This window comes from Suricata suricatta, chromosome 9 (assembly GCF_006229205.1).
Source record: "Suricata suricatta isolate VVHF042 chromosome 9, meerkat_22Aug2017_6uvM2_HiC, whole genome shotgun sequence".
Taxonomy (NCBI): domain Eukaryota; kingdom Metazoa; phylum Chordata; class Mammalia; order Carnivora; family Herpestidae; genus Suricata; species Suricata suricatta.
The window spans coordinates 55,501,286-55,515,981 of NC_043708.1; the positions used below are offsets into that span (position 1 = coordinate 55,501,286).

At 35.2% G+C, this 14,696-nt stretch overlaps 1 pseudogene; it reads left to right on the forward strand.

The window, feature by feature from the left end:
* Positions 1 to 12,914, forward strand: part of LOC115302215 — a 25,119-nt pseudogene extending 12,205 nt beyond the window's left edge.
* Positions 12,915 to 14,696: the final 1,782 nt, after the last annotated feature.

A 14,696-nucleotide genomic window follows, 5' to 3' on the forward strand; every position in this document is an offset into this window, starting at 1 on the left:
CATTTCCAAAAAGGTCCAGATGCAGTGTGTGAACATTCTCTATTCACCCATTAGCATTCTATCATCATAGCTCGTGAGTGAATAGCAGTGCTGTTTTCCAAAACTCACTTTATAAAAAAGCCAAATTTTCTCAGACATGGCAATTAAGGAGACTACATTTGCACATAAACCTAATGTACTAATTGACATGTTCATTTGGATCTCCAAATAGCATCTACACCTGTTTCTCAGTGTGTGAAACAAATAATTATCTTTGCTTCTAACTCATTTTAATGAATTTTATGAGAAGGCAACTCATAAAGTAATTCATTTTCTTTGGAAAGTTCTAGATTATCAAAGCACTGGCTTTCTTTAAACATATCAGATGTGTTTGATTTTTTAAAAGTCTTCAATGTAACTAAAATCACTGCCTTCTAAATGAGGGAGGGGGAAATGGAGATAAAGGAGAAACAAGAAGAAGGAAGTAATATTTTACATAAAGAGAGGACTTACAAAACTATGTCAAAAAGATTTCTGAGAAAATGGATGTGAATTTACTGCCTAAATGAATCTGACCCCATCCATCACCTTCCAATGAATGATAGATCGTTCAATACAATGTGTTTGCTTTTTCTATGTCCCTATATTTGACACTTTAAGGAGACAGAAAAACATAGAAACGCTCAAAGACTAACCTTTTACTATAGCAATTGCTTCTGAAATATGTGTGAGTGATAGAAAGAAGGTTTAGAAGACTATTTCTGAAAAATATGAAGCATTTTATAGGGAAACAAGATCACGAGGTATTTCACTTCAGATAAATTCTAAATCATTGCTACCATCCATACAACACACTGAATTAAATAACACAAATTACATTTTAAAATTTATTTACAAGAGGCATCCATTAAAATGGCTTATAAGAAGTTACTCTTTATTTTATAATATTAGTGAGATGGTCAAATATATATCAATGTAATGATACAAAATCAATGAGGCTGGAATAAATAATTTTTCTGGATACAATGGCGGCTTCATAAATGTACTTTATACTGTTAGAATTTGGCCTTTAATATTTTTAACTATGCAGTTTAATTTCTATAATAGCAGATGTTTCAATGGTACTTTTCTTGGTAGTTTAATTTCCTTCAGATTTTATGTCATATTTTATGCATGTTTTGCTCTTGTTTTTTTTTTTAAATGAAGTATCTGAGGACTCCCATATGGTAGTAAAATATAAGTAGAATGTCATACCATATTCCTCTTTGTTGAAGATCTAACAGATGCCAACAGGAAGGCAGTGTAAATTGTAATTAAAAACCCAACATTTAAAACCACTGTCTTAGTTTGAATTCCCCTAATAGAAAAACTTGAGACAAGGACTGAAATGGAAGTGATCTATTTGGGAAATAATCTTAGGAAGTTAGAGTGAAGAAGTGGAGAAAATGAGACAGAAAAGCAAGAGAATTGAAGTATGTCTTACTGAGCTAGTTCCCTGTGTGGACAGCTGGGTCCCGGTCCCCCAGAGGCCCTCTGAGGAATCGTGGAAGGTGCCTCAGAAGTGTCCCTCTGCAGGAGACAGGACTGGAGCCTTATGAACTAGACTACCCTCACCCATTAGATAAGGGTTACTCAGAGGATGTCATAACCCCTGCAAACTCACATGAGCTGAGAAACTCCCCATAGTTTCAGGGAAAGCTCCGAGGCAGGAGAGCATGAGTGTTTGCAGTGCACTATTGGAATATCACTGCAGGCTGAAACCAAAGCAGGCCGAGGGGTGCAAAGTGAAGCTTCAAAGGGCATCTGCTCTACATCTTTTAAACAATTTTCACCTCCTTATTTGTGTATTTAAGAGACACTAGCAAAGAAATATGGGATAAAGATGTTATGAGCTTTGAAATCAGACCTATATTTGAAAGCAGTCCCCACTGGATTAGATGATCAACATTAAGAAAATCCATTCCCCTTTTAGGGAATGATGGTAGCCATCTCCTCAGGCTATGGTCAGGATCAAATAAATTTAGGTATAACAAACATCTGACATATTGTAAGTGTCCATGAGTGTTAGTTACTATTGGCTTGTCCTACTGATAGTGAAGACTAACACACTCATTTCACATGACTTTTATTCACTGAAGCCATTATGACTTTTTCTGATGTCAGGAAGTTTTCTTTGCTCAGTATACTCCATCACAACTTATTTGTTACCAAACTATAAGGCTTGTTAAGTTCCAATGTACCTATTGATTCCTTAACTCATCAGACTAGGATAGCTTTGTAAGGTATTATTACTAATTATGTATTTATGCTAAACTGTAAGCTCTATGATGAAGAAAAATGCCCATTATGTTTTCCAGGGCTACTGAGTAATGTTTTTCGAATTGAAATAATATATCTTAATCATATACTAGCATAATTAAATTTTTACCCCTCACCTTTATTTGAATGCAAACATCATATGCTAAGAACACTTACAATATTATACATGTTGGCAATATAATCTTTATATCTTTGTTGTCAAAAGTTGATCTAGGTACAACTTTTACTTTGACTAGAGTGTAGGTTGAAATTAAGCCTAGATGGCATTATTCTTCTACAAGCATTCATCTACCTTATCACAGAGCCACCACCCTCCTCCAGTAAGAGAGAAAAAGTGGTCAAGCATCCAAATATAGGTGAGGAAAGAATCCTGCGTGAAATTTCTAACCTCAATTCTCTAGAATAGTCTTTTACCACACCCCCAGATAAACTACAAGAGATGGGACAAATCCCTTGGACCCTAATTCTTTTCTACTTAGATGATGAAATGGTACAGCCATAAAGATGGCTCCTCACAGGGGCTCATTTTCAGGAAAGAAAAAAAATCGTATCTGATAGTCTTGCATCTAAACTTCCTGAGGAATATTTAAAGCCAGCCTTTTTTTTTTTAAATTAATCTCTATATGGAAGCAAAAAAGCAAGCTCTAACGGTGTTCTCTCCCTAGTTCCTTCTTCTCCTATCATTCAAATCACATTAACTTTTGCTCATGTTGTTTTCTTTAGTCTTTTTTTCCCCCTAGATCTTCTGATTTGGTTTCTAATCCTAACCTGGGTTCATCTCTTCCTCAATTGTTGATATTTGAAAAATATCAAGTATGGTTTGATTCCCTTTTCAATCCTGAACCCTTTTCTGAATTGCATCATAGTATCTGACAGTTCCATGCTTTCTTCGCACCCAGACTCATTTGAGCACTCACCTTCATGATATTGGATTTACTTTGATGTTCCCTCCTATCTCTTAAAAATGAAAACCTTGGCTTAGATAAACCTTTCACTCTCCATTTGGTTTTAATGACTCAGTTGCCAATTACTTGGAAATTGATTGATAATTGATAAAATTCCTGGAATATTCATGTCAGAATCCTGTCAAAACCATGTCTGACGTCCCTTCTGTAGATTAATCAAAATGGGACCCGATGTGGAATTACAGTGAGTGGGCTGTCATCATTATTAATCCTTTCCCAATTACACTCATTCAATTATCTCTATTCGCTGCTCATATGGCTTGGTTGAATGCTCACTACACAGAATTATAGCAGTATTGAAGGGAAGCATCCTGGTGGGCATCCAATAAATGCTTTGCTGATTAAACTTTGAGACTGTTATTTTGCTCCAGTGATTAGCATTAAACAAACTATTTTGCATAAAATGGGTACCCAATAAATATTTATTGAATTAAATCAAGTGTTTTCTATATGTTCCGTTTTAGATGAGTCTAAAGTACAATACATGGTGGCATCATTTGGCATTTCATTTGGAGCCAGCCCTTCTGTAGCCTGTAACCTTTTATGTAGGCTATAATCATACTCATTCTATTTTGGAACTTGGACAATCACAAGGCTGGAGATGACTTTGAAATCAGCCAGTTTTTCACACAGCTGCTGTACTGTCTTGTGCAATATTTCAGATACAAAGAATATTCCAGATACAGAGACTATTCCATTGGAAAAAAGCAACCTCTGCCAAACAATGTAATGGGAATGTAGATAGTCCTAAACATGGTTAGCAGAAAAATGTTTCACATTTGCAAAATATTTTGATCACAGTTGCTGAAAATATCTACAGTGGTTGGCAAAGTGATTGCAGTAGTTTCAAACCATTAGACTCCATAGGGGAACTACTTTGGTAGAAAGCAGTATAGAGAGAATAACTCACCTTATGGCAGCACTTGAAGATCCGGTGAACTACCAGCTGATATGTCTTCCTAAATAAAAAGACATGAAATACATGACTGTCATGTATTGTCACAGCACACGGTGTCAACCCAGGAAGAACATTACCTAATACCAGGGTCTCTGTCACTGACAGCTTTCCCCCAGAACCATATGTCCCATCAAGATTTGCTGTTTGTGGAGACACCTCTAAAAATTATTTAAAAGTAAAGGTGTCAAATTAAAAATAAAAATAAAAAGGTTCAGTAAACAAAATCTTTTTAGAATATGAGGGCTTCTATATCCATTCTTTGGTGAATCACAACACATATTAAAGGCTGGGGGAAATCCTGCAGTAAAGAAATAACTTTAAGTCACCTAATAGGTCCTTTTTATTTATTTTTACATAACATTGTCAAAATCCTATGAACAAAATTTTCTTTATACTCTTTGAGAAATGCTTCTCTGGAATGCAGTCCACAAATGAAAAGGATCTCCAGAACATTTCAAGCTATTCTCCCCTTTTCATTGACATGAAAAATACTAAATGGCCTTTTAGGCCCAAGAGTGCCTTTATTACATGCTTTAGGATTTCTAAACAGCTGGTTTAATTGAGTAATCCATTAAGGACTCTTTTCTGATTGCAACTTCAGTAGCTACTAAAGCACTACTTTCTTGCTGAGCATAGAACTCTAAGGATTCTCTGACTTGGATTTTTCAATTAAAGATTCTGGTTTGTCAACTTTTTTTTAATCTGGAGTTCTTACTTAAAAAGAGAACAGCCTTTACCTTTATGCCTCACAATAAAATTTGTTATCAACATTTAGCCAATATATTCACTTAGTTTTATGATTATTTTAATGATTATTCAAATTCTTACCATGTTACAGTCAATAGACCATACACTCAGAATATGAAAATGATCAAAACACAAACCCAACCTAAGAGAATTCAATACTGTAAAGACTAAAGAAGAATGCTGAACAACTAGGTACAATTCCATCAGGATTATGATATTTTATAGGTCATTGAAAAATACTATTGTAATATACTAATACTATTAATTCTGCTCTGGAGGAATTGGAGCCATCCAGGAGGCTGATAAATAAAAGATGACTATGTAGGGGTCCCTGAGTGGCCGGGTCTGTTAAGGGTCCGATGAGCCTGCAGCCTGCTTTGATGCTGTCTCCTTTCTCTGCCCCTCCCCCACTCATGCTCGCTCTCTCTCTCTCTCTCTCTCTGTCTCAAAAATGAATAAACATTTAATTTTTTTTTAAAAAGATGACTATGGATTCTCAAGGTCAAAAATTCATTCCTTTTCAGTGAATATTCATTAATAAATATTTATTGAGCACCTACCTTATGTCAGGCACCCTTCTAGGCAGTAGGGAGGGGAGGGGCACAATAAAACAAAATACAGAAACATATCTGCTTCATAAAGCTTATATTCTGGTAGCAAATACAGATTATACATGAAATATATATATATATATACATATATATATACAAAAAAAGCACATACACATTTAGAAAACGACAATTACTGAAATTAAGAAAAGAAAAGTAATCTGAAGAATCTGTGGCAAAAGACCAGGGTGTGGGGTCCCTGGGTGGCTCAGTAAGTTAAGCATCCTACTCTTGATCTCGGCTTAGGTTATGATTTCATGACTTGTGAGCTTTAGCCATCCATTGGGCTCTCCACTGTCAGTGGAGAGCCTGCTTGGGGTTCTCTCCCTTTTCTCTCTGCCCCTATCCTGCTCACTTGCTCTCTCGTTCTCTCTCTCTCTCAATAATAAACTTAAAAAATAAAAAAGACAAGGGCAAAATTATAGTTAAGATGGTAAGAGAAGTCCTTACGAAAGTTACTTTTGAGTAAAGACCTAAAGGAAGTGAGAAAACAAGCCTTGGTAATATCTGGACATAGTCACTCCAGGCATAGGAACCATGAGGGCTTAGACCACAGGCTGTAAGAGTTCCTGGAATTCATGAGCAAGTGAAGAGGCCAGCATGGCTGTGGCAGCACAGGGGAGGGAAAGAGTAATGGGAGATGATGTCAAGAACTAAGGGAGTCAGATCAAGGAGGCCTTATAGGTGACAATAATGACTTTGGCACTTACTTTAAGAAAGAATTCCATGGAAGGGTGCTGGGCACCCTGACTTAAAATATAGCACCTGAATTGCCATGTTGAGAGTAGACTGAAAGGCAGTAAGAGAAAAATAAGAGGGTTGAATTAGTAAGTTATTAAAATAATATAAATGCATGTTGATGGCACCTCAGGTCACAGTGATAGAGTGGGATGGAAAGAAACATTTGGAGTCTTGAGTATATTTTGAAGGATTTACTAATAGAAATAGAAACTGTATGAAAGATCAAGTCAAAAATTACTTCAAATTCTTCAGACTGAGTTACTTGAAAAATAGAGTCACCATCAACTGAATACCAGAAGACCTAGAATGGATCAGTTTTCCCAGAAGAGGGAATTTTCCTTGAAACTTTATGGTCCCTTATTTGCCTGTGCCCCTTCCAAGACCTAGAAGAGGTCCTAAAAATATGTTCACATGTTCATCTTTCTGTATAATTTGCCAAAGTAAAATATTTTAATAAAGATCAGCTGACTACTATTTCTCTTTATATTCTCATCCATCATAATTCTCCTCCTACTTGGTGGTGTTAGAATGTGTGCAGGTACTTTTGGGATTCAATTTAAGATCATCTGAATTGAGAATATAATTAGGTTGAGTCTAATGGTATATATGTATCATTTCCATGTATAGTTAAGTTATTGCTGGCCTTTCTCCTAGACTCTAGCTACTGACGTGATAATTCATTCATCTGGCACTGTAACATAAAGGTGTAGAGCTAGGGTGAAGGGTGCAAATGCACATATTCTATGGCATCTAGAAATAAAACTATTAGTAAGAAAGGGGAAAAGGGATTGAAATGTACTGAACCAGATTTTAGTCTGTGGAAAACTTCTTCTACTAATCATATATATGATTAATCATATAATCATATATATGTGTATATATGACTGTATATGTATATATATGATTGTTGGTAAAAGATTCCACATTTATTGCCAGCTAGTCAAAACAGAAGTTCTCTTCTACTTGCATTCAGTGATGCAGTTTATACAATTATGATCACAACAAATATTTATGAGGACACAAAATAAAATTTATCAGAATCTCTGCATCTGTAGAAGTACTAAAAAGAGAGACTTATGTCTATGTATGAGGTCACATATTTTATGCATTCCAGTATATGAGGTCATATCATCTTATTATATCTGTTGCATCTTGTTCTCATGAAGACGGCTGTTCTTTGAAATGATTTACAAAAATGCTACTTTGAAACTGAAATGACCTAAAAAATATATACTCTAACGATAAAGCTCCTATATAAACAAATTCATCATTAACTCAATGGTTGTTATATCAAAAAGGCTCTTGTATTTTTTGATCACACAATTCATGAAGAGAAGTGAAATAATATTAACATATTGGAAATATATTTAACTTTATTTCTCAGTTGAAACAAAATAGTGACATTAACAACAATAAAATAATCCCCATAATATATAGCAGTAATGAATCATTGACAAAATGATTAATGACCATGAAAATTCAAATGTTATTTAAGATTAGAAAATACAAGGGAAAACTGTATGTACGCTGAAATCTTACAATTCAGATAAGAAAATACTTGAGGGGTGCCTGGGTGGCTCAGACGATTAAGCACCAGATATCAGCTTAGGTCATGATCTCACAGTTTGTGAGTTCAAGTCCCTCAAAGGGCTCTGTGATGACAGCTCAGAACCTGGAGCCTGCTTCAGTTTCTATGGCTCCCTCTCTTTCTGGCCCTACTGCTCATGCTTGCTTACTACCTCACTCTCTCACTTTCTCTATCTGAAATAAAAAATTTTTTAAATTTTAAGAATTCTTATAAAGAAAGTACTCGAAAAAACTTTTACCAACTTACAATTTAAATTAAAATGTTTACATGACATTTCCAATTATAAGACATTTCCAATTACAAGTTCTAAAACAAGAAAAAACATTTCAAACATATCAAAACCAGAAAAAAATCAATCATTGATGTTAGATAAATAACCAATTTATCTTTTTCTTTTCTCCAGTGTAATTGATATACAATTATTATAATATGAGGAGGTAACTGCAGAGTAGGTTAAAAAGTGGTGGGGAAGGAAAACATCATGGGGGTTTTCAGGCAGTTCATTATCAAAATTAGCATGTTAATTTTTTGGACTTTCAGAAGCTTACAGTATTTATTTTTTTAATTTATACTTGTTAATATTTCTTTTCTCATTCATCTGTCATGAGGAGCATGACAGAAAATGTCTAGAGCGATTTGAACAGACTGTTGTAAGAAATATGGATATCAATGACACTGTTGTTGAAGACTCAGAAGGAAATCTGAGTAGGGGAAACCCAAATTGCCTCAGGGGATATATATGAATCATCCTGAATAAGCTGTTGCAAATATCAACCCAGAAGGTAATTCCAGTGCTGGTTCAGAAGGAAATGAGAAGCATGTCTCTAGAAACTAGAGGAAAGGTGATTCTTTGTTATACAGTGGGAGAAAGCTTAGTAGAAATGTGTCCTGCAGTTAAGTGGAAAACAAGTTTTGACCTTGGATATTTATCTGAGGTGATTTCTAAGCAAGTGTTAGATGATCTTCTTGAAGCTTATAGTAAAAATGTGAGAATTTTGGGAGGGGGAATGTTAAATGAATAGGAAGAAGAACTTCAGGATTTGAGAAATTTTCAGACTATCTGGATTGCAAAAAATGCTAAAATTAAGAGATTCACTGTTGGGAAGCATGTTCTAGACAAAAAGAAACAAAACAAAAGGAAAAACAAAAACAAAAGAAAAAACCTGGGAATGTGTCTTTACAACCTTTTGCCTCAGAAAGATCAAGGAGTCAAGAGTATTCAGTTACATGAAAGGTTCTTTGGACAGACTAAAAGTGTGGATCATAGATCTCATTTAAACCCCTAGGTTTAGGGGATCTAGGAAGCTTAAGGGCATTAACCCCCACCCATCTCAGCAAAAGCCAAAAATAGTGATAGGATTATCTAGGAAAGGTCTATGGACAATCCGTCTGCTAATGACATAAATCTCAGTGGTATATACAGGGCACTCAAAAGGTTCTTAAGTACTTTATGCAGGCAGAGACACCACCAGCTTGGACTGAAAGGGACAAGAAGTAGCAAACAAGAGAAGGCCATATCTGCGTACCACGCCACCCTCCCTTCCAAATACTAAGGGCAGGAAAACAGGCTGACAAAACTTTCAGCTGCCAACACTTGTGTCTTTAATGAAAAAAGAAGAATGACAGAGAGTAGAGTCTAGAAGATAGAAGATAGAGCCACAAACTACCAAGGATTATCTGCAGGTCTTGCAATTTGATGGGGTGTGTCAGACTGAATTTCAAAATTTCTTGGGACTGGTGACTCCTTTCTCCTTCCATGTTATCCCTTTTTGAAATAGGATGTCTATAAGTATTATCCTATTCCTGTCCCACAATATATTATGGGAGCAGATAATTTGTTCTTTAGTTTCACATGTCCACTGATGGGAAGAAAATATGCCAAAGATAAATTATCACAACCTCACATATACCTAATTTGGATGATATAGATAATGATATTTCAGATTTTTCAGCTTATAAGGTTTAGGTAAGACTTTGGACTTAGAGTTGATGCTACAATACATTAAGACTTTGGGGGCATATTGGGTTGGATTGTATATATTTTGTATGTGGTAAAAATTTGAATCTTTTGAGGCCAAAGAGTAGACTGTACTAGGTAGAATAATGGTCCCTCAAGACGTCCATCACCTAGTGGTTGGAGCTTTGTGAATATGTTAACTTATATGACAAAGGCAACTTTACAGGTGTAATTAAGAATGGCCTTTGATATGGGGAGATTATCCTGTATTACATGTACATAGAATCACATAGTTCTAAAAGTGAAGGATCTTTTCAGGCTGTGGTCAAAGAAAGAGACAACTCAGAAAGATGACACATGGTGAGGACTTGACCTGCAATTACTGGCTTTGATGATGATGGGGGGACCATTAACCAAAGAATTCTGTGACCTTGTAGAAGATGAGAATGACCTTTAGTTTAGAGCCAGCAGGAAAACAGGGACCTCAGTCCTACAACCACTAGAGACTGAATCCTCCCAGCATAAGGAAAGAGATCATTCCTCAGAGCCTCAAGAAAGTAGAAGAACTCTCTTGACATCTTTGTTTCAGATCTTTGTTTTAGTGCAGTAATATCTGGAACAGACCTCTGACTATAGAACTGTAATAAAAAAATAATTGGTTAGACCATTAAGTTTATGGTAATTTGTTATGTCAATAGCATAAAACTAATACAGACGCAATTCAAAACTGTAAACTTACCACTTAAAACAATAGCATGAAGTTCAGTGTGGCTGAGGCACAGAGTATCTCAGCTAGAATGGCAGGCAAAATGACGAAGGTACCAAGAAGGTTGGGCCAGATTATGCAAATCTTGTCATCTAATAGGATGCTTAGTTCTATGAAATGGGGACCAATTATAGTTATGTTAATGAAAAAGAAACATTTTGGAAAATGAGCAGAAACTGAAGCAGTTCTAGAAGGCCAAAACCAACAATTATCCAGAACAATGCTTCCACCACCGCTTGGCAAACTGCTGCTGAGTCCACAAATGGACAGATTTTAACCAGGAGTTTCATTTTGCCTCAGCTGCTTCAAATTGAATCCCAGACATAAATGCTCTGAAAAGCAAGTTTATATCAAGTGCACATATTCTTTTGACAAGAGTTGATGGAGTTGCTCTGACTTCTACAATGAAAGACAGAATTCCCTATTGTAAACTTTATACTTAAGAGAGAGTAGGAAAATAGAAAGAGGAGGAACTGTCACTGAAAATTACAAATGATCAAGTTTTGCATGTTTAACAAGACTACTGACAAACATCAATTATAAAAGACCAAGGCTAATCTACCAGACATATAAGGTAACTTAGGAGTACATATTAGCAGATCATACCCAACTGCCAACATGTTTTGACAAATAAAAGAAACTATAGAAAGTGGAATGCATTTTTAAAAAACCTGTTAATCCTGAAGAAAAATCAATAAATTATTTTCCATTTGGTAAAACTGTAAGTTCTCACAACTGTGTGATCAGTAGCTTCCCCAGTGAATGGGGCAAGTAAATATCCACCTGAACATAACCAGTGACTCAGCAAAAGAATTCACAAGTGTGAGAAACAGACCAGCCACCGCTTGTGCCTTTCACTGTACACTGAAATAAGCATCACTGAATAGTCTGAGTAGTCTGGAAATCTGGACATAAAGAAACTTCTACAACGTCCCACTGTTGGAAAGAGAAGGGCCCTTTAACTAGTCACATTTAAAAACTATCATTTTCTTGGCATATACTCTATTCAGTTACTTTATTAATTGCTTGGTGTATTGTTTTCACAAGAATTCTATGAGTGGTTATTAATGTAGCACTTTTATAAATAGAGATCCTGAAACAGAACTTGAGAATTTGCTTAAGTCATGAAGGTAGTAAGGGACAAGGGATAGGCCAAGACAAGAATCAGGCCAAGCAACAGGGGGTGGGCCAAGACTCAATATTGGTTATAGTAAGAAAAAAATAGACAATGTCCAAAAGAAGCATTTACAAACACACACACACACACACACACACACACACACATACACACACTCCTCCATTAAGAAGGAAGAAGGAAAAATTATGAAAAGCAACACCTTCACAACTCTGAAATTAACAAAAGATTGCAATAATTCCAGGACCACTCATTCAAGACAAATGGCTGTATCTCAGCAAAAACAGTGATCTTTGTCATATGTGACTTGTCACAACAAATGGATTCTGACACTTGACAATAAGAAAATAGAAAATTTGAACAGCACTATTAACCAACTAGAAATAAAACATCCACTCAAAAGCATCAGAATATACATTCTTTTCAGGTGTAGATGGGACATTCTCTAGGATAGACCCTATGCTAGTCCATAAAATAAGACTCAAGAAATGTCAAAGGATTGAAATCATACAAAATATCTTTTCTGACAACAGTATAATTATACATTAATAAGAGAAAGAAATTGTAGAATTCAAAAATATTGGAAATTAACACACTTAAAGATAACCAATAGGTCAAAGAAGAAATCACAAGGATAATATTTTGTTGTGACTAAAAACAAAAATACATTAAAACTTATGATATTTGAAATCCCTTTCATGAAATAGTCCCAAAGGCAAAGAAGAAGTTCCCTGCCTCTCCCAAAGCCAAAGCCAAAGCTTTGAAGGCCAAGAAAGTGGTGCTAAAAGGAGGCCACAGTCACCAAAAAAAAAAAAAAAAAAAAAAAATTCCATGTATCCCCTGGCTCAAGACACTGCGGCCCAAATATCCTCGAAAGAGCACCCCCAGGAAAAACAAGCTTGACCATTATGCTGTCAGAAAGATACCCCTGACTACCAAGTCAGCCATGAAGAAAATAGAAGACAATACACTTGTTCATTGCAGATGTCATGGCCAACAAGCACCAAATCAAACAGGCTGTGAAGAAGCTCTATGACACTGACAAGGACAAAGTCAATACCCTGATAAGACCCACTGGAAAAAAGGCATATGTTTCACTGGCTTCTCACCATGATGAGTTGGAACTTGCCAACAACATCAAAATCATCTAAACTGCATCCAGATGGCTAAATCTAAATAACAAAATTTTTACCATAAAGCAAAACAACAACAGTAATAAAACCAGGTGTTTTTTGTCTTGTTTTGTTTTTATATCAGCTGAAATATTTTTTGGAGGGATATTATGGCTATAAATCTCTACCCTAAGAACTAAAAAAAATGTAAACTTCCACTTTAAGAACTAAAACAAAAAAAAAAAGAAAGAAAAAAAAGCAAGCTAAACCTATATCAAGCAAAACAAAGGAAATAATAAATATCAGAATGTAAATACATGAAATAGAGGTAAAAAAAAAAACAATAGAGAGATTCAATAAAGACAAGTTTTTTTAAAGATCACCAAAATTAATAAAGTTTCAGATCAAGAAATATTTTGAGAGAGAGAGGGTGAGTGAGAGAGAAGGATGGAGGCAGGGAGGAGACTCAATTCATTAAAATATATATGAAAGATAGGGCATACTCACCAATCTCAAAGATTTTAAAACTATAATAAAATAACATAAAGAAATGTATGCCAACAAATTAGATAATATATTTCAAATGTACAAATTTCAGACAAAAATTACCCAGATTCAGAAATACTGAAAATAGAAAACAGAAAATCTGAATAGACCTATAACATTTAAAGAAATTAAATATTTTTTAAATGTGGTAGGCAGAATTATGGTCTCCCCCAAAATTCCCATGTCTTAAACCCTGCAGCATGTAAATATGTTGTGTTACATGGAAAAAAAGAGACTTTGCATGTATGATTAAGTTAAGGAACTTGAGATGGGAAGATTACCCCACCAATCAGTGGTTCTGATCTAGTTATGTAGGTCCTTAAATACAAAAAAACAAAACAAAACACAACCAAAAAAAAAAAATATTTCCAGCTGGAGTTAGAGCAAGATGTGACTATGGAAGAAATTTGCTCGTTTTGAAGAAGGATGGAGAGGGCAAGAAGCCAAGGAATGCAGGTGCCCTCTAGAAGCTAGAAAAGACAAGAAAATGCATTCTGAATTCCCAGAACCTCAGTGTCAGTAGAGGAGGAGCAGCACTGTCAACACCTAGAGTGTAGCTCTGCAAAACCTGTGCTGTATTTCAAATCACAGACTGTAAGGTAACAAAGTTGTGGTTTTGTAGCCACTAAATTTGTGACCGTAGCAGCAAAAGAACATTACTACAAAAACTTCCCACAGTAAAATCCAACACCCAGATGGCCTCACAGGTGAATTCCATCAAAAAGTTAAAAAACAACACCAGTCCTACCTAAAGTCTTCCAAAAATTAGAAAAGGTTAACATTTCCTAATGTATTTTGTAGTTAGTGTTACACTGACACCAAAACTAGACAAGATGGTCACAGGAAAACCACAGACCAATATGCCTTATGAATATAGATGCAAAAAGTAATTGCAAACTCAAACCACCAACATATTAAAAGGATTATTTACCATGACCAAGTGGAATTTTTCTTTGCTGGATCCTAAGACTAGTTTAATAGATGACTATCAGTTCAATAACCAAATTAATAGAATAAAGGATAATATAGCAGAAAAAGCATTTGTCAAAATCTAACACCTTTTTATTGCAAAAACACTTTAAAAATGTGAGAGTAGAAGAAATTCCTCACCCTGATTGTTATCTATGAAAATTCCATAGCTAACATATTTAATGGTGAAAACGTGAATTATTTCTTTTTATATTTAGTAAGAAGGCAAGATATCCATTCTGACCTGGAAGTTCTACACAAAGCAGTTAGGCAAAAGAGAATTAAAAGGCATTCACATTAGAAAGG